Genomic DNA, 21,313 nt, shown 5'->3' on the forward strand with positions numbered 1-21,313 from the left:
TTGAATAAATAAATAAAATCTTTAAAAAAAAAAAAACACAAGGCTGAGAGAAGGAAGCCAGACAGAAGAGGTCCCATGTTGATGATACATGAAGTGTCGGAACAGGCAAATCCATGGGGACAGGAAGTCGATTCATGGGGGGAGAGAAGATGGGGAGGGACTGCGAACAGGTATGGCGTTTATGTGGGGGATGAAGATGTTCCAGAATTAGATAGTGGTGATGGTTGCACAGCCCTGCAAACATACTAAAAACCACTGAATTATACACTTAAAATGGTAAATGATAAGGTGTGTGAATTAGATCGCAGTTTTTAAAATCATAATATTAGAAGATATCAAATGATCCTGAAAGCATCTGACAAAAATTCAACATCCATTCCTGTTTGGGTTTTTCTTTAAGATTTTATTTATTTGACGGTGCACACATCAGGAAGGGGGGAGGGGCAGAGAGAGAGGGAGAAGCAGGAAGTCCGATGCAGGGCTTGATCCCAGAACCCTGGGATCATGACCTGAGCTGAAGGCAGACGCTTAACTGACTAAGCCACCCAGGCACCCCCATTCCTGGTTTAAAAAAAAAAAAATCTCAGCAAATCAAAAATAGAAGGTAACATCCTTAAATTGATTAAAGGCTACAGAAAAACCCACAGTTAACATTATACTTAATGGTGAAAGAATGCGGGCTTTCTTCCTGAAATCAGGAAAAAGGCAGAGAGGTCCATCCAGCCTCATCACTCCTCTTCACTATTGTTCTGGAGTCCTGGTCATTGCAGGAAGACAAGTGAGTGGACAAGAAGTAAATGTGTACAGGGTGCCTTTAGAATGTCTAGCTTCTTTAGAACTGACAACCAAGTGTCGGTGACTATGTGAAGCAACTGGAACTCTCGCATATTGGTAGCAAGAAGGCCAAATAACGTGGTCACTCTGTATTCCCACAAAGTTAAACATCCGCTTACCATATACTTCCCATGCAACGCTGCAATTCCACTCCCAGGTATTCACCCTAGAGAAATTAAAAGTTATGTTCATACACACCCTGTAAAGTACATGGAAGTTTCCAAAAGCTCTATTCATAATCGCCAGATCTGGTAACACCCCAAATTCCCTTTAACAAGAAAATGAACAAAGTACCGTTGGTACACGCAGTAACATGGCTACCTCTCACAAGCACTATGCTGAAGTGAACACGCCAGTCTCAGAAGATGACATTCAGCATGACTTTCTAGAGAAGACAGTAAGGATGGAAATCAATAGGGGCCAGGGATGAAGGTGAAGCAAGGATTTGACTACAAGGGGCAGCAAGAGGAAGTTTTTTGAGGATGATTCAACTGTTTTGTATCCTAATTGTGGTGGTGGTTCTATGAATCTAAATGTGTTAAAAACACACAGAGCTGGGGGCACCTGGCTGGTTCAGTCGGTAGAGCACGTGATTCTTAATCTCAGGGTCATGAGTTTGAGCCCCACGTTAGGGGCAGAGTTTACTTTAAAAAACACACACATTGAGCTGTAAGCAGAAAAGGAAGTCAATTTTACTCTACGTAAAGTTTTTAAATAATAGTTTTTAAAAATCTAACCAGAGCAGATGGCAAGCCAGGAGAAAATATTTGCAACATATAGAAAATATTTGCAAACAGTGTGACAGTCAAAGAATTCTATAATATATAAATTGTTCCTACCAAAAAAGAGAGAGACAGTCAAATTGGATTTTTTTTAAATTTATATGCTGTTTACAAGAAACAAACTTGAAATATAATGATGCAGTAGGTTAAAAGTAAAAGGATGGAAAAAGATATACCACACAAACACCAATTTTTCTAAGCTGGCTTGGCTATATTTAGATTTGATTCACTTCGATTAATATCAAAGTCGTCTAAAGAACTGTGAAAATGAAAAAAAAAAAAAAGAACCATGAAAATGATTAAGGATAAAGAGCGATTTACATTTAAAAAAAGAGCCAACTAACCAAAAGGGCTTAACTCTCTAAAATGTGTGTACACCTATGGGCACCTGGGTGGCATGGTAGGTGAAGCGACCAACTCTTGGTTTTGGCTCAAGTTGTGATCTCAGGGTCGTGAGATCAAGCCCCACAACCAGCTCCGCACCACAAGACGGGCGTCGGGCTCTATGTCTCCACATCAGGCTCTGCACTGAGCACAGAGTCTGCTTAGGGCTTCTCTGTCCCTTCTGTGCCCCCTCTTCAAATAAAATGTGTATACACCTAAAAACATTCTTTTGAAATACATGAAGTGAAAACTAGAACTTAAAGGACAAACCGACATCACACCCTCTCTCCAGCCATATGAAGCAGTGCCTTTGAATGGACCCTCCAGCCTAGTCAAGCCCTCGGCTGATGTGACCCCAGCCAGTCTCGTGACTGCAAGCTTAGGAGAGACCCAGAGCCGGAACCGTCCAGACAAGCCACTCCTGAATTCCAGGCCCTCAGAAACTGTGAGAGAAATGTTTATTATGTTAAACCACTAAATTCTAGAGTAATTTGTTACGCAGCAATAGATAGCTGATACAGCCACCAAAACCTGTCTGGTTCTCTGACCATGACTTGAGCTGAGAAGTTAAAGCCCCATGTTAATCCTTTCCTTTCCCAATGGTTTTTCTTAGCCATTTGTTTCCACACCATGTTGGGTTATCTAACTGGGTTATCTCATTCATTGGGTAATTAGATTATCCAGTCTCTTTATGCCAGCAGATACCAGAATCCCATTTAAATTGGCAAGATGCTCTGAGTTCAAGGTAAAAAATCTAACCAAATCAATCTCACAATCCCACCTTTGAAGGTCCGTTTCTCTTTCCTGCTGGTTTCCTTCTCACTTCTGACAATGGGAAGCACTAAAGGGACCCTGGAAAATGGACAAAGAGGAGAAAGGACTTCCTTCCAGTTTTCCAGGGGTTGTCTGTATTTCTGAAATAGCAGCAGCCATTTGGCTTCTGCCCCCAGCCGCTTGCAGAATGCATAGCCCAAGCTGCCCACAGCTCTCTCTTTAGTGGTCCGAGCACCACTCGGACATACCACCTCCTCCATAGTCTGGGCACCACCCAAGGGCACCCTTGCCTTAGGGTCCTGAACACCACTTAGAGCTCTTAGCCCTGGTAAATTATAGGTTTTGGTTTCCCTTATCCTTGACTGGTCCCTGATTGCTATAGTACTTGGTACCAGGAGTGGGATTGAAATACTCGCTGGACAAACTAATGATACTGTGTAATTGAACTTGCAAGATGTAGGACTCTCAGCTGCCTTCTTACCTTCAGGATGAACAGCTGAACTATTCATTCAGTAATTACATCATTCAACATTTACTCTCTGTCTTCATTAACCTCTTGACCATTCCATCAAGTAAGTCCATCATACCCCTTCTCTTCCACTCCTTAGCACTGTAAATTTCAATAAGACTCAGACTTCACAACCCTCTGTTTGAATAAGAAATCCAATAGATTTGGAGTTGTATTAATTTTTTGCAGGTAGGGAAAGGGAAAAAGTGCCAATGACACTGTCCTGACTTAACAAAAAGAACCTTAATTATTTATATTCTTTTACATACATCAGAAGTATATACATTAAATTAACCATCATTATAAGGGCAACAAGTTATTAAAAGGCTAGGATGCCGACTTTTGGGGATTACTGGTTAGAGTTCACAGAATATAGCAAAAAACCCTGAAGTCTGCAGGTTTTAAAAGACTCATTCAAGCAAGCCGCACTTCCAGAAAAGGACTGTACATTTGCGTACTCTCATGTCAGGCGGGAGTGCAGAAATGATACTTTTGTGAATGCTCTCAATTTACTCCTTTATCAGAAACTGCTTTGTAACACCCAATGTCTGCATTTGTGCAGCTGACGGACAACAGCACATATTTTATACCTAAGATTTTGTTTTAAGATTTATTTATTTATTTGAGAGAGAAAGAGAGCACGGAAGGGGCAGTGGGAGACAGAAATCCTCAAGCAGACTCCCTGCTGACCATGGAGCCCGAGGCAGGACTCAATCCCAGGACTCCAAGATCATGACCTGAGCTGAAATCAAGAGTCAGATGCTTAACCAACTGAACCACGCCAAGTGCCCCAGATTATTCTCCTTAGAATTCCAGTGGGGGTGGTGGGGAGAGACCAAATAAGCCTAAAATATAAAATATGTGGAAAAAACTCCAAGAGAATTCTTAGGTAAAATGTACACACAGTGACACGCACAAATCTTCAGTGCCCAATTTGAAGAATACAAGGATAATAAATGTATACACCCAGGTAGCCACCATGCCAATCAAGATAGAGAACATTTCTATAGCTCCAGAAAGCTCCCTTGGGGCTTTTCCTATCAATCCCCACCATTACCACCCCAGAGGCAACCATTGTTATGATTTCTATCACCCTAGAACACATTTGCCAGTTCTTGAACTTCAAATGAAGGAAAGCAGCCAGCATGTACTCTTTTATGCCTGGCCTCTTTTGTTCAACTTAATTCTTTCCAGGTGTNAAGATTTTATTTATTTATTTGACAGAGATAGAGACAGCCAGCGAGAGAGGGAACACAAGCAGGGGGAGTGGGAGAGGAAGAAGCAGGCTCATAGCGGAGGAGCCTGATGTGGGGCTCGATCCCATAATGCCAGGATCACGCCCTGAGCTGAAGGCCGACGCTTAACCGCTGTGCCACCCAGGCGCCCCCACATTTGCCAGTTCTTGAACTTCAAATGAAGGAAAGCAGCCAGCATGTACTCTTTTATGCCTGGCCTCTTTTGTTCAACTTAATTCTTTCCAGGTGTATCCATGCTGTTGAGCCCAGTTGTATTTTATTCTTTGCATCGCTTATTTGTATCCCATTTGTACTATTTTTTTTTTTTTGCATTCTTCCGTTAGTGGACATGGTGGTTGTTCCTGGGCTTTGGCTATTACACATTCATATACGAGTCATTATAAGGACATATGTTCTCATTTCTCTTGAATAAATCCCCAGGAGTGGAATTGCTGGGTCCTTTGGTTAAGTGTGTGCTTAACTTTATAAGAAACTGCCAAAATGGCTGTACTCTTGTTCACTTCCACCAGCAATGTCTGAGAGTTCTCGTTTCTCTGCATCTTCAATGGCAGTGGGTATCATCGGTCTTTCTAACTCTAGTCATTGGCATCTCATTGTGAATTTAATATACATTGCTCCAGTGACCAGTTACTTTGAGCATCTTCTTTTTTTTTTTTTAAGATTNTTTTTTTTTTTTGCATTCTTCCGTTAGTGGACATGGTGGTTGTTCCTGGGCTTTGGCTATTACACATTCATATACGAGTCATTATAAGGACATATGTTCTCATTTCTCTTGAATAAATCCCCAGGAGTGGAATTGCTGGGTCCTTTGGTTAAGTGTGTGCTTAACTTTATAAGAAACTGCCAAAATGGCTGTACTCTTGTTCACTTCCACCAGCAATGTCTGAGAGTTCTCGTTTCTCTGCATCTTCAATGGCAGTGGGTATCATCGGTCTTTCTAACTCTAGTCATTGGCATCTCATTGTGAATTTAATATACATTGCTCCAGTGACCAGTTACTTTGAGCATCTTCTTTTTTTTTTTTAAGATTTTATTTATTTATTCTGACACAGAGAGACAGCGAGAGAGGGAACACAAGCAAGGGGAGTGTGAGAGGGAGAAGCAGGCTTTCCGCCGAGCAGGAAGCCCGATGCAGGGCTCGATCCCAGGACCCTGGGATCATGACCTGAGTCAAAGGCAGACGCTTAACGGCTGAGCCACCCAGGCGCCCCTTGAGCATCTTCTTATTCGCTTTTTGCCACCCATATATTTCATTTGGCCAAGTACCTGTTCGAATGTTTGCCCTTTCCTATTGGTTTTGTTCTTTATGTTATTGAGGGTTTTTTTAAGATTTTATTTATTTATTCAACAGAGATAGAGACAGCCAGTGAGAGAGGGAACACAAGCAGGGGGAGTGGGAGAGGAAGAAGCAGGCCCATAGCAGAGGAGCCTGACGTGGGGCTCGATCCCATAACGCCAGGATCACGCCCTGAGCCGAAGGCAGACGCTTAACCGCTGTGCCACCCAGGCACCCCTATATTATTGAGTTTTAAGTGTTCTTTAGATATTCTGGGTTTGCGTCCTTAATCCATTTGTTGAAAAGTTACCCTTTCCCTGCTTCTTAGATTTTGGAGCTCTGTTATTGGGCGCCTACAGATTTAGGATAGCTGTGTCTTAATGAATTGACCCTTTTATCATCATAAAATATCCTTTATCTCTGATATTAATATAGCCATTTCCACCTTTCTTAGGGTTGGTGGTTACATGGTGTATCTTTTTGTGTGCTTTTACTTTCAACCTGTGTCTTTACATTTAAACTGCATTTCTTGCAAACAGCATATGATTTGCTCTTCTTTTGTTAACCAACTTTTCAGACCCTGCCTTCAGTAACATTTTATCCACTTACATTTAATATCATTAATGTGATAGTTATTGCTTTTGTTTTCTAATTGTCCATCTGATCTTCGTTCCTGTGTTCTTTTTCTGCATTTTTTGGATTTACTAAGCTTTCTGGGTTTTTTTTAGAATTGCATTTTATGTCCTTCTTTGGCTTTTTAATTATCCCTCTATGTTGTTGTTGTTTTCTTACATATTTTATTCATTTATTTTTAGAGAGAGAAAGAGCACGTGCACATGAGCAGGGGGAGGGGCAGAGGGAGAGGGAGAGAGAATCCCAAGCAGGCTCTATGCTCAGCATGGAGACGATGCAGGGCTCAATCCCACAACCCTGAGATCATGACCCGAGTCAAAATTAAGAGTCAGATGCTCAACCAACTGGGCATCACCCAGACACCCCCACTCTCTGTATGTTTTATTGACTGCTCTAGAAATTACAAAACTAACCCTTAATTCAGTTTACCTTGAATTAATGTTTATCACTTCACACATAATATAAGGACCTCCCACCGATGTAACTCCCCTACCCCTTCCCATCCTTTGTACAATTATTACAGTGTGTTTTACTTCTACATATGCTATAAACTTCACCATACATTGTTAGTATTTTTTTGCTTTACCAATTTCCTTAAGTAAATCAAGAAAAGAAAAAAAATAATCTTTTCTTTTACCTACATAGTTATAATTTGTGGCACTCTTCATCCCTTCCTTTAGATCTGAGTTTCCCTCTGGTATCATTTCCCCCTCTGATAAAGAGCCTATTACAATTTCATAGTGCGTGTCTGCTAGAAACAAATTTCCTCTACTTTTATTGTAAAAGTCTTTATCTTACCTTCATTTTTTCTTCTTTTAGAGAGAAAGAAAGCATGCACATGAGCGAGGGGCGAGGGAAAAGGACAGAGAGGATTTTAAGCAGACTCAACACCCAGTGTGGAGCCCAACTTGGGGCTGATCTCACGATCCTGAGACTATGACTTAAGCCAAAATCAAGAGTCAGATGCTTAACCACTGAGTCACCCAGGTGCCCCTTACCTTCATTTTTGAAGTTATTTCCCTGGGCATAGAATTCTAGGCTGACAGGCTGTATTTTCAGCCTTTATACGTGTCTTCCTATTGTCTTCTGGCTTCCACTATTTCTAATTAGGTGTTAGCCATTATTCTTATAGTTCTCTTTCATGTTCTATCTTTTTCCTTTGTCTCTTTTTCATATTTTCTCTTTACCTTTGGTTTGCAGCAGCTTGACTCTCGTTTGCTTAGGTGCGATTTTCTGTGCATTTATCCAATTTGGGCTTCATGGAGTTTTTTTAATCAATGAATTAATGTTTTTCATCAAAGTTGGAAAATTTGGTTCACTTCCAGGATAGCCAAGTAATAAGCACTTAACAAACCCAACATTCCCACAGATAACAACCGAAAACTCTAGACAAATATTTATAAATAGCACAAAGGCACTGGAGGGTGAACACAGGCAGGTTCTGAAGAGGAGTTAAAAATTGTAAGAAAAGACTGGTACAATGTGTCTCCCATATTTACAGCTTTCAGTCTGAGGTCAAGACAGTGTCATAGAGTGAGTGCTCTATCCAATCTAAAATTACTTTTTTTTTTTAAGATTTTATTTATTTATTTGACACAGAGAGAGAGGCAGCCAGCGAGAGAGGGAACACAAGCAGGGGGAGTGGGAGAGGAAGAAGCAGGCTCCCAGCAGAGGAGCCCAATGTGGGGCTCGATCCCAGAACGCCGGGATCGCGCCCTGAGCCGAAGGCAGACGCTTAACGACTGCGCCACCCAGGCACCCCTAAAATTACTCTTTCTGACTTAAGAACCTGGAGACAATATTTGGGACAAACACAACTGATGGAAAGTAAAGGAGCATTGTGAAAAGAAGAGATCCAGGGAAGTCCCAGATTCTGGTATAAGTCTGCCCAAATCTCTGGCTGATCCCTATACCAAGCAAGCAAGGGCAGAGTCAAGGCAGAGAGAAGAACTGAAATGACTGGGCACCTGGGTGGCTCAGTCGGGTAAGCATCTGCCTTCCGCTTGGGTCATGATCTCAGGGTCCAGGGATCGAGCTCCACATTGGGCCCCCTGCTCAGCGGGGAGTATGCTTCTTCTCCCCCACCCTCTACTCATGTTCTCTCTCTCTTGCTCACTCTCTCTCAAATAAATAAAATCTTTCTCTCTCAAATAAGTAGAAACTTTTTAAAAAAAGATTTTATTTATTTGAGAAAGAGAGAGAGCACACAATCAGAGGGAGGGGCAGAGAGGGAGGAAGAAGCAGACTCCCCACTGAGCGCAGAGCCCAACGTGGTGTTCGATCCCAGAACCCTGAGATCATGACCTGAGCCAAAGTCAGACTGAGCGACCCAGGTGCCCCTGTAGAAAATCTTTTAAAGGGAAAAAACTCACTAATTTTCAAATAGTTTCATGTACTATTTCTGCGGTTCACATGCATATATTAACTCTTTCATAGGAAACCTGACAAGTTGGTCGCTTACATTAAGCACCATAAAATAGAGGCAAAAGTTAATAGCCTTTCAGCAACATACTGAGTCCACGATTGCCAGGATCAGAAATACTATTTATCTGCTGTTAATGACATGCACAGAACTGTGAAACAAAACTCACGTACTGTGTTGTTTTCCAGATAGCACGTGGCCTTCGGTAATCAGAAATAAGGATTTCCCGGGGCGCCAGGGTGGCACAGCGGTTAAGCGTCTGCCTTCGGCTCAGGGCGTGGTCCCGGCGTTAGGGGATCAAGCCCCACATCATGCTCCTCTGCTATGAGCCTGCTTCTTCCTCTCCCACTCCCCCTGCTTGTGTTCCCTCTCTCGCTGGCCGTCTCTATCTCTGTCAAATAAACAAATAAAATCTTTAAAAAAAAAAAAAAAAGAAAGAAGGATTTCCCATAAATAAAAACCACGGCAGGGCATTTAGGGGTTAATGTAAGTCAACTGGTCCCCCCAAGCCGTATTATTAAAAGCATTAAGGACCTGGGATTTATGCCGGAATTGATTTAGAAGTCATAGAATGCACAAGTCTCCTTTTAAAAAGAAGGTTTCATGGCCACAATTACTTCAAAACACAACTACATTCAAATAATCTGACATATCATGCTTTAGCAATTACAGAAGTGTGATTTTTGACACATGGCAATTTTGTAAGTTAGGCAAATCTAAAATGCTAAAAGATGGGAACAACTGTTCCTCTGTTGGAGCTGAGAGTGCTGCAAAATGTAAGTAATGGTTTTCAATGAACATAATCTGCCTGTAATACAGCATTCTAAATCGGAGAGACTTTCTGGAAATACAGATCTAAAGAAGGCGATTCCTTCTCCAAATTACAGAATTTTGGCAAATCCATACAATACTTCTTTTTTCAGTACTTTGTAATACAATAAAACTATGTTGCAATTGTTGGAATCCCATATCACCTCGATGATCATTTCAACTACAAAAACAACCATTTAAGCATGAAATCAAATTACTGTCTTTTCATCAGTTTATGGTAGAGCCAGTTGTTTTATACAAATTAGTATAATTAATTATACTTTTAAATTTATGTAATTTCCTTCTTTTGGAGTGCATTCCACCTTGTAAGCTGCTGAGTTAACACAGCAGAGCAATTACGGACATATAAAATGTGCTCCATTTCCTGCCGAGGCTGGCCCCAAACTACTCATGAAAAGCTTTAAGAGTCTACTTTAAGAAGTTCAAACATGCCAATAACAAATTCAAGTAATTTTTTCAAATATTATTAAGTCTTCCATAAATAGGTGAAACCTCAGTGTAGATGATCACATATGTAGTTATTTTATTTTATTTTATTTTATTTTATTTTATTTTATTTTATTTTATTTTATTTTATTTTATTTTATTTTATTTTATTTTATTTTATTTTTTGAACGAGTAAAACCTATTCCAATTCAAATACCGTTGGCTTCTTTTCCTGGCTTTTCTGTACTGGCTAGGGCTGCCGTTAGAATGTTGAACTAAAGTGGCAATAGTGAGAATGCTTTTCTTGTCCCCAATTTTAAAGGGGTGCTTTCAATATTTCTCTTTTGAAAATTAAATTTATTAAAGTTTGTCAGTAGATACTCGATCAGATTAAAGCAGTTCCCCTCCATCTAGTATTTGAAAGGAGTTCAGAGCATGAATAGATTTTGAAAAGTATGGAACATTTCTTGTTTCATCTACTGAGGTGCTCAGGTGGTGTTTCTTTTTTAAAGATTGACTTTTTAATTTTATTTGTAAGCAACCTCCACACCCAACGTGGAGCTCGAACTCACGACGCCGAGATCGAGAGTCACATGCTCCACCCAGTGACCCAGCCAGGGGCCCCTGGGGTCTCTTCTTTAAACTGATGATGTCATGAATTAGATTAATATTTTTTTCAATGTTAAAAACCTTGCATTCTTTAAAAAAAAAAAAACCCTTGCATTTTTGGAACAAGCCCAGTTTTGCTCTGACGTATTCATTTTTTAAAATATTTTATTTATTTTTTATTTATTTATTTATTTATTTGACACAGAGAGAGAGAGAGCAGCAGCGGAGGGAGAGGGAGATGCAGACTCCCCAAAGAGCAGGGAGCCCGATGTGGGACTTGATCCCAGGACCCTGGGACCATGACCTGAGCCGAAGGCAGAGGCTTCACTGACTGAGCCACCCAGGCGCCCTAATGTATTCATTTTTATGCATGCAGTTGTATTTGGTTGGCGGGGATGTTTTTTACCATACCCACACCCATAATTTGGAAGAATATGGTCCTCTGCCTTTATCCTGTGGTCCTTGCTTTGTTTTGCATTGAGTTATACTAACCTCATGGAATCCATGCGTACTGTTCCTTTTCCTTTTTCTCTTTCTAGTTTCTGGAAACATATGTATTACACTTTTGTGTAATTCCTCGAATGTTTAGCAGAAGTCATCCGTAAAGCTGTTGTGACTGTTGTCATTTTAGGAAGATTTAAATGCTGTTCAAGAACAAGACAGTGAACTAGAAACAATCCCTCTCTTTAAAGTGAATTTCCATCTCCCACTGAAAAGGACAGATGAGGGGGGTGGGGCACCTGGGTGGCTCAGTCGATTAAGCATCTGACTTCTTGATTTTGGCTCAGGTCATGATCTCCAGTTCCTGGGATTAAGCCTGGCATGGGGCTCCTCGCTCAGCACCGAGTCTCCCTCTGCCCCTCCCCCTGCTCACACACACTCTCTCTCTCTCTCAAAATAAAAACAATCTGAAAGAAAGGAAAAAAGAAAGAAAGAAAGAAAGAAAGAAAGAAAGAAAGAAAGAAAGAAAGAAAGAAAGAAAGAAAAAGAAAAGAAAAAAGAGAAGAAGGGAGGGAGGAAGGAAAAAAGAAAGAAAGAAAGAAAGAAAGAAAGAAAGAAAGAAAGAAAGAAAGAAAGAAAGAAAGAAAAAGAAAAGAAAAAAGAGAAGAAGGGAGGGAGGAAGGAAGGAGAGGGAGGGAGGGAGGAAGGGTAAATAGGCAAGAGCTCTGGTGGAATGAGCCCAGAGGACCACAGCACAGTAAAGGAGGAACCCCTAACCCAGATTCAGCAGAGGAAACACCTAAAAGAAACCTAAAAGGAGTGTAGATGAAATGAAAGAGGGAGGTGGTCCTACAGAGAGAGTGGCAAAGACCTAGATACGAGAGAGCAGGACTCGTCCTCTGAAGCAGGGTCGTTCTGTCTGGTGGAAGAGAGGAGATGAGAGAGAAGTCTGCATCCTCAAACACCTGGCGAACCTTGATAAGGAACCGAGTGTGCCGAGAGCAATGAGGAGCCCTTGAACTGAAGGGTTTTAAGCAGGATGATGACATAAGGAAATGTGCCAGTTACTAAAACCACTCAGACTACTAAGTGGAGAATGTGTTAGAAACTGGCAAAGAGTGAAACTTCAGGCAGGGAAATCAATTAGGAGACTTTTATGAGAAACGCAGTGGTGACTTAAGCCAAGATGGTGGCAGTAGGCAGTAGGATATAGAGAAATAGGTCATACCTTTTTTTAAATTTGTTGTTGCTCTGTTAATCTACTCAAATATTACATATAATAACACATCTTTGGACATTTATCATTAAAGGTAGATACTGAATTAAAAAAAAAACACCACCACATGGGGCACCTGGATGGCTCGGTCAGAAGAACATGTGACTCTTGATCTTGGGGTCATGAGTTCGAGCCCCACATTGGATATAAAGATTACTAAAGAAAAAAACAAATCTAAAGAAGAAATACCACTTCATCCCCACACTACGGTGGCTATAATTAAAAAGAGAGGCAATAACGAGCATTGGTGAGGTTGTAAAAAAAAGACCCTTTATACACTGATGGTTGGAATGCTAAATGGTGCAGGCAATTGGAAAAAATTTGGCAGCTCCTCAGAACAAAGTGAAAACATGTCTACACGAAATCTTTTTTTTTTTTTAAGATTTTACTTATTTATTTGAAAGCGAGAGTGAATGAGAGAGAGCACACATGAGTGGGGCAGAAGGAGAGGGAGAAGCAGACTCCCCACTGAGCAGGATGCCCAATGCAGGACTCGATCCTGGGACCCTGAGATCATGACCTGAGCCAAAGGCAGATGCTTCACCAACTGAGCCACCCCGGTGCCCCTCTACACAAAATCTTGTACACAAATGTTCACGGCACGGTTATTCATAATAGCCAAAGAGTGGAAATAACCCAGCTAGCCATCAACCGGTGAAGAGAAAAACAGGTGGTATATCCACACAAATGGAATATTATTTGACAACGTAACAAGTGATCACACACTTGGTGGCTTAAAACAACAGAAATTTTTTCTCTCGTGGTTCTGAAAAACCAAAATCAGTATCTCTTTTTTGATATTCTCTACTTGATGAGTGACTGTCATACTTCTTTTAATTCTTTAAACAGGTGTTCCTTTAGTTCTTTGAACATATTTGTAATAGCGGATTTAAAGTCTTTGCCTACTAAGTCCAGCACCAGGGCCCCCTCCGACAGTTTCCAGTTCCTGCTTTTCTCCCATGCTTGTGCTGCTCTCCTGTTTTTCTGCATGTCATGCCCACCAGAGTTAGGTATCAGCTCCGCCGTGTATTAGCTGCGTGATCTAGAGCAAGCTACTTTATCTCTCGGGGCCTCATTTTTCCCAAATGCAGGCTAGAAACTCCTCGGTGGGGAGGATTAAATGCGATCTGCCTCGGGGTGCCTGGGTGCCTCAGTCAGTTGAGCATCCGACTCTTGATTATATATGCTGGAGCTTCCCAAATTCCCCCATGGCTATCTTGTGCCCAAGATCTTCTCAAAACTGCAGCTAGTCACTTTCTTGCCACAAACGGCACTGAAGCCTTGGGCGGCCATGACATCGGCCTTCCCCCATGTGTTAGCCACTAATTGATATTATTTTCAACACTGCCTCTCACCATGAGTTTTTGTTTTGTTTTGTTTTGTTGCAGAGCTCCAAATCAGGTCAGCCCCTCCAGCGGCAGTGAGGCTACCAGTTTTCATGGCCACCATGTCCTGGCCTTTGGAGTACAGGGTGGGAAACGGGAGTCGCCTGGAAATGAAATGTCACAGATGCCACCGTTATTAATGAGGCTCGAGTTTTTGTCAAATAAATGCCTTTCAAATTGCTGTGTTTTGTTAACTTCCAGGGTACTGCAATGATTGTTTTGGATAGTTCTGCCAGTTTTTACCATTGCTTTTCTTAGCCAAGACCTTCACCAAGGTCTCGCCTGGGTCACTTGCCCTCCTTGTTCCTCATTACTTCTTACATTACTCTAAACACAAGTTTCTTCTTCCTCAAATACATCGTTAACAATTCTTTCAGAGAGGATCTGTGAGAGAGAAAATCTTTTTTAATACATTTTTCTGCATATTTCTACTGCAGAAATCTACATGGACCTATCTTTCATTATGTTCAGGATCCACAGTGTTTCCTCAGTTCTTGACAATTCCAGAAAACTCTTAGTCATTCTATCTTCGGATATTACCTCTACCTCATTCTCGGAATCATACTCTTTCTGGAAACTCTACTAGATGCTGAGTATTCTGATCCTATTATCTGTGTCTCCTAATGTCTGTTTCATATTTCTTTCATCATTTCAGCTCCCTGTACTCCTTGAAATCTCCTATCACAGCTCACTCATCCTCTCTTCTGCGGTGTTCAGGCTGTTCAACCCACGTGTTGAGGCTTCACTGTGATCTTTGTTCTAACAACAACATTTTTCATTTCTTAGAAACTCCGGTTCTTTGTCAAATCCAGGAGGGTTTATGGTGTTTGTTTTCTTAGGGTTTGTATTTCGATTTCTTATGTCTTTAATCATAATCAACATATTGAATTTTACGCTCCCTTTCCTGTTGTTGGTCCTAACTGTTGTGCCTCTGAGTCTCACATGTGGAAAATTACCTCCTCAAGGCTCTGACATTTCTTTTTTTTTTATTTTTTTAATTTAAAATCAATTAATTAACATATAGTGTATTGATAGTTTCAGAGGTAGCAGTCAGTGATTCATCAGTCTTATATAACACCCAGTGCTCCATCAAGTGCCCTCCTTAATGCCCATCCCCCAATTGCCCCATCCCCCCACCACCCTCCCCACAAGCAATCCTCAGTTTGTTTCCTAGAGCTGAGAGTCTCTTATGGTTTGTCTCCTTCTCTGATTTCGTGTTATTTTATCTGACACTTCTTAACTGTAAACTCATCGTTTGTGTTTGTTTTTCATTTTATTTTGAGAAGGGGCACACCTTCAGGGCTCCCCATGATGCCCCATCCTCACTTTTTTTTTCTTCAAGAGTAACTTTATTTCTGTTGATTTCTTGGCTTGCAAGTTACTGCACCATTTCTGTGGAGTGATCTGGAATCCCGCACATGTGAAACCAGGTCAAGGGCTCTGAATTCTCACACTGAGGTGGACCAGCTTGCTTATTATCCCCGCCCCCCGACACATTATCTCTAGTTACTCCTTTCACTGATGGTGGCCTTTCAAGAGTCAACTCAACATGGCTCTTGGGTACAATGTCCATTTTTGGGGGGCTCGCTAAGTGTGGAGCCCAGCACGGGGCTCGATCTCATGACCCTGAGATCAAGACCTGAGCTGAGATCATGAGTCAGTCATGGGCTCAGCTGTGCATTTAAAATACAATTTTAAAATTTTATGCAACGTTTCAAAGAATTTCACTAGCAGAGTTCTCTGGTTATCCTAACCTGCCAAATCAGCGACATATGGGTTGGTTTTTCAGAAGAACAAGCTTCATAGCCCCTCTCATCCTGCCAAAATTCTGATACAGCCTGCTAGGGGATATACCGGAATCCGGGTGGAGCTGGGGCCACAAAGAGGGTGGAGGTGGGGACCCGTCCTGTGTAACTCGAAAGCAACACACAACTTAATTCCTGATTCAACTCCTGGTGTCTTAGATTTTTGCATCCCCAGTGCCCAGTGCAGTTTAATGGCCCATAGGAGATACTGGGTAAATGTACGTTGGATGAATGAATGCCCGACACTTCGGCCGACACTCTGTGGTCAGCATCATGTCCACTGTGCAGGTCTGATATGCGATCAAACTAGGTAGTACCTGGCCCCAGCACATAGTAACTGCTCAATAAAAGGCCATTGGCCATTTTCCCTTCCCCTAAAACAGGAAGGAGTTGCTCCCCACGGCCCCATAGGATGGGCAGGCTCGGGTCAGACTAATCCCAGGGTGTGGACAGCCTGCATTCCAGCCTTGGTCCACGTCTGACCATCCTGATGGAGCTCAAGTGGGAATCACGTGGGTTGGCCTAGATTCCATCCTGTGGATTTGGACCTGCATCAAGTGCTCATGAATGGGCCAGTCTGCCTGGAGGACAGGCCTGAGGGGCTGCCCCAGGATCTGTATTAGCCCCCACCTGTCTATCTGTTGAGGGCGTGGCACAGAGTTGAGAAGGATTAAGAACACCTTGAGGGACAGTCAGGACCCCATGGCCTCTTTTGGCCCTGAAAGCCTTGTCTTTCCTTCTTCACTCCCTCCCCTCTTCCCCATTCTATCCTTAGACTCTCAGACTCTTTTCTGACCCTCAGACTCTCCCTGGAAGTCTCCTCCTCTGGGAGGGCCGCCCTCCCCAGGGCCTCAGGCTCACTCTACAGGTCTCCAGCTCAGACTCCGACTTCCCCTTCCCCCAGCTTCCTGCCCTCCTCCCGTGATTCAGCCTCCAGAGTGTCCTCTCCACCCATTCGTGGCCCACGCTGGACACTTGGGAGTCACCCTGGACTCCACCCTCCCCTTCCTGAACCTGCTTAGTCACCAAGTCTCCTGGATGGAGTCCACCTCTGGGTGCCTCGGCAGTCAGGCCTCCCCATCACCACCAGAGGTTGGCCGCAGCACGCCCTCTGGACTGTCACACCTCCTCACTCCCCCAGGGATGGTGGTCCCTGCGCCTGACCAGGGCTTTAGTCTTGCTTTGTCTGCTTCCAACAATGTTTTGCTTCGCTTCTGCTTTTAAATGCACCAACGCTATAAACTAGAAGATTTTCTCATATGGAGGAAGAATTCTGGATGCTCTTGAGTTCTCTGGACCCACACGCATTTTGCCCCCTTGGAGGAATACTAGCTGTCCCCAAGTGGCAGCTGTTCCCTCCAGAGGGGACTCCTATCTGCCCTGATGATCACAGGCCCCACCCAGGCTGCCTTGCCCCTCAAGGCACTTGAGACTAAGGCTCCTTTCTCCAGCCCATCAGCACCCTCACTGCTCCCACTGACTTGCCAATGTTGTTCCAGCCATTCGGCAGCTTGCTCAAGCCCCTGCAGACAAAATCAGCCTCCTTAACCTGGCACTCAAGGCCCTTCCTTATTCTACCCAGGCCCCCTCTCCAGCCTCACCCCAGTGCTTCTGAAACCCTCCCAGATCCCAGAAATCCCAAGCCCACTCTGCTGTCCCAGGCCCATTCTGCATCTCAACTGGGCTTTGGGGTCTCTTAGGTTACACAAAAGTGAATACCATGAGTATAAAACACTGTCTCGGGGCACCTGAGTAGCTCAGTCATTAAGTGTCTGCCTTCAGCTCAGGTCATGATCCCAGGATCCTGGGATCGAGCCCCGCACTGGGCTCCCTGCTCAGCAGGGAGTCGGCTTCTCCCTCTCCCTCTGCTGCTCCCCCTGCCTGTGCTCTCTCTCTCTCTGTCAAATAAATAAATAAAATCTTTCAAAAAAAACCACAAAAACCAAAAAACCATAATGCCGGGGCACCTGGCTGGCTCAGTCAGTAGAGCATGTGACTCTTGATCTTGGGGTCATGAGTTCAAGCCCCACGTCGGGTGTAGAGATTACTTTAAAAGAATAAAATAAAATCTTAAAAAACAAAAAAACAAAAAACTACAATCCCATTATCAGACTCAAGAGAATTGACAGTAATTCCCAGTATTATCTGATATCTAGTCCCTAGTTAAGTCTTCCCAATTGTCTCAAAAGTATTTTATAACTGTTTTGCTTTGTTGTTCACATAAGGAACCAGTCAAAGCTCTGGGGCTGCTTTGCCTGCTGGGGTTTTTTATTTTCTGTTAATCTGAAACATGGCCCCCACCAATCCTTTCCTCCCTGATATATTTTTTTTAAGATTTATTTATTTATTTGTCAGAGAGAGAAAGAGAGAGTGAGCATAAGCAGGGGGAGAAGCAGGCTACCCACTGGGCAAGCAGCCCAATACGGAACTCGATGCCAGGACCCCGGGATCATGACCTGAGCCAAAGGCAGAGGCTTAACTGACTGAGCCACTCAGGCACCCCTTGCCTCATGAGTATTCTTGATTCCTAGTCCATCTGTTGGAATACCTCCAGTGACAGGGATCTCACTACCTCACATGGCAGTGCCCCCTTTGTCAGACAGCTGTGGTCACTGTCTGGTCACCCCTCCTCTTGTATCTTTTGGCTATTACCCAAGTCCGGTCCTCTCAACATGTCTCTCTGCAACCGCAGGAGCCTTCCCTTCTTCTGGCTAAAAGTTCCCAGGTTTTTCCTCATTTTACATATAGGACACAGTCTCCAGACCCCTCAACACACTGGGAGCGAGCGGTGTTTTATTTCCGTACCTCTAAAACGGCACTGCGCAGGGTGGAAACGGCTCTCTGACCCATCAGAAGCATGCACTTGCCTTGACTTGGACCTTTCTTTAGTCGAACTGGTGTGGTGTCTAGCGATGGACACCAGCTCAAACTGGCTGAAGAAAAACGAAGCAAAACAGAAATCAAATCTAGTGGCTCACCACGCAGTTCCAGCTGAGCAACCCCAGCAGGGGGGGTCTACCTCCCTGCAAGCGGGCATCGATGGCGAGGATGGCAACTGACTGACCTTCTGGGTCATGTGTGCGCCATCGGGACTGATCGCTGTCCCCAGGAAGCTGGATATCATGCCTGTCCTGGCGTGGATCCCATGTCCTTGCTGACGGGGGAGGGTGTAGAGGGGTGCGTGCATGAGGAACCGCAATGCTGGCAGAGCAGCGCCAGTGGACGTCTGTTGACATTACCTTAAAGATGGGTGGCATTTGTTTTCCCACCCCTCAGAACGACTCTTCCAGGTGAGTACAAATTCCACATCAGCTCGGTCTACAGCCACATGTCTTGTAATGCTAGTAGCTTTTTTAAAAATTCATTTCTTCAGCAAGCATAAGTGGCCCACCCGTTTGCCTGCACTTCGGTGGGTGGAGGGGATAGAAATGAACCCCAGGGGGCCCTTAGACTGGACCACCCACAGCATAGTGGTCGAGGCAGATATGCCAACAGACCGTGCTGGAGGAGGCAGACCCTGGAGGAGGCCGCAGGTGCAGGGAGCATAGAAAAGGGGTAGGGGGTTGTCTGGTGGGCACGTGGGAGCAATGGGGAGAAGTAAGAGCATTCTGGGAAGAGGGAACAGCGTATGCAAAGGCACAGAAGCAAGGACTTGGGAGAGGGCTGGCACCAGAGGACTCAGTGTGGGGGACAGGCTGGGGATGGGGCTGGTTGGGTAGGCAGGATCCGACGGTGACACCTGTGGCCCCAGGGTCGCCAAGCTCCCCTGGCTTGTATGACACGACTAGCCATCCAGCTCCGGGCCCAGGGGACTCAGGAAGCCCAGTGTCCCCCCACTGAGGCTGCTGAGGTCTCCCGGGGAGGGCTTCCAGTTAGCAACAATTACAGCTCAGATAAACCTCACTGGCAGTGACACTGCCAAGGCACAAAGCCCCAGGGAGGGGTTCCATCCCAACCTCATCCCTTGTCACTGCTCCCATGACTTGCTGCTTCTGATGATCTTGTCGCCCTCCCCATTCTTTCCAGCTCTCTGATCCTCTTCACCCCCCACAATGTGGGCCTTCCCTTCCTTCCCAAGGCTTGAGCTGTCAGAGCAGAATCCCGGGGCCAAAAAGAAAAGCCAGAAGTGGGTACAGAGGGTCTCCCCCTGGCACAGCTCCTCACCCATCATCCCGTACCCTTCAGGACCCCACCCCTCAACAGCCTGCCACCTCTCCCTTCCCTTTGGTCCCAGTTCTTTGCTAGAAAAACAAATTTAGGATAAAAAACAAGTTCAGCGGTGCTTTGAGTGGGGCAGCTTTTGCCCGAGTCTGCTCAATTTTGTGTGTACCAGCCCAAAGCTTGCTCTTCTGCACGTTTGGAAACCTCTGAGCCAGTCCCAAGAGGAACAAAAGCAAAATTCATCCCCATACCCTGCGATATGGAAACCGTCCATCTTTCAAGTAATTGTCCAACCCCTGCTTGCTGAGGGGTGGACGGTGTTCCCTGCACAGCTTTCTCCACTCGGTTCCACATGAGGCCGACATTGCACGGCTGTCGCAGGGACCCGGTGAGAGCGTCTGTGTTCTTCCCTGGCCCGGTGCCCAGCAATGTGCGGCCCTTGAATTGAAATCTTCCTTGATCGGACAGTCAGAACATTCTTGGAAAGAAGCTGGCACTTGATTTCCAAGCTGACGGTTTCTGCGGGGCTCCTACAGAACCGCCTCAGCCCATCCCCCTCTCCCACATGCCTCCCCTCGGTCCTTGCCTTCCCCAGGGAGCTGGGTCTCCCTGATGCGCCACCAAGGGAGCTGCATGTCCAAGGGTAGGCCAGAGAAGGTGGGAACATCCCAGCCCGAAGCAGCTGCACTGAGCCACGTCACTTTCGTGCAGGAAGGTGGCAGGAGCAGGGGCTACTGTCTATGATGCCGGAGCTGCCCAGGACCACGCTCCAGTCTCCGCCCTGCGCCGCTGGGAAGCTAGTAGGGGGGAGTCATAGTAGTGCCGTGGTCCATTCTTCTGTCAGGGGCTCACAGACCCCCCCACGAGGGCTCCATTATTCTCCCTCTTACTGCCTTGGAGCCTTGTCTGTAGATGGCTGTGGTTTGCCCAAACATCAACTTCCTGCAGCCAGAGAGCCTGCAGAGACGGACAAGATCAGCCCGGCCCGGCAGGCACTTGGTGTCCGTTGGCAGGTCAAAAGAAATCCCGAGGCTCTTCTTGAGGAAGGGTGTTCCTGGTGTGGAGGGACAGCGGTTGCTCTGGGGAAGGGGAACTGGGGGGCCTGGAATCCAGGGTGTGGGGGAGACAGACCTCACTGTGTACTCATGCATGAAGTCTGAATCTTGTCCATTGTGTACATAAAGGAGGTGAACATGTACGCGTCTGCACATACACTTACGTAACAAAGGGGTACGCCCGTCAGGAGTGTCTGGGGAGCATAGACATTGGGCTTTCTGGGGGAGGTGACATTTGAGATTGGTTTTGAAAGAGAATGAGGAGTGCCTGGGTGGCTCAGTCGGTTAAGCGGCTGCCTTCGGCACAGGTCATGATCGTAGGGTCCCGGGATCGAGCCCCGCGTCGGACTCCCTGCTCAGTGGGGAGTCTTTTTGTTCCTCTCATTCTGCCCCTGCCCCTGCTCCTGCTCTCTTGCTTGCACTCTCTCAAATAAATAAAAAAAAATCTTCAAAAG

At 44.7% G+C, this 21,313-nt stretch overlaps 1 long non-coding RNA gene across 1 annotated transcript in view; it reads right to left on the minus strand.

Annotated features, from left to right (window-relative positions):
- Positions 1 to 513: 513 nt before the first annotated feature.
- LOC109489769 overlaps positions 514 to 21,313 on the minus strand; it is a 26,336-nt gene continuing 5,536 nt past the window's right edge. The window contains exons 2-6 of the long non-coding RNA XR_002142881.2: positions 18,448 to 18,575; positions 13,808 to 13,941; positions 11,228 to 11,379; positions 9,043 to 9,260; positions 514 to 1,000 (exon numbers count right to left, since the gene is read on the minus strand). This is a non-coding gene — a long non-coding RNA (uncharacterized LOC109489769). The remainder of the gene's footprint in view (positions 1,001 to 9,042; positions 9,261 to 11,227; positions 11,380 to 13,807; positions 13,942 to 18,447; positions 18,576 to 21,313) is intronic.

This window comes from Ailuropoda melanoleuca, chromosome 10, assembly GCF_002007445.2.
Source record: "Ailuropoda melanoleuca isolate Jingjing chromosome 10, ASM200744v2, whole genome shotgun sequence".
Taxonomy (NCBI): Eukaryota; Metazoa; Chordata; class Mammalia; order Carnivora; family Ursidae; genus Ailuropoda; species Ailuropoda melanoleuca.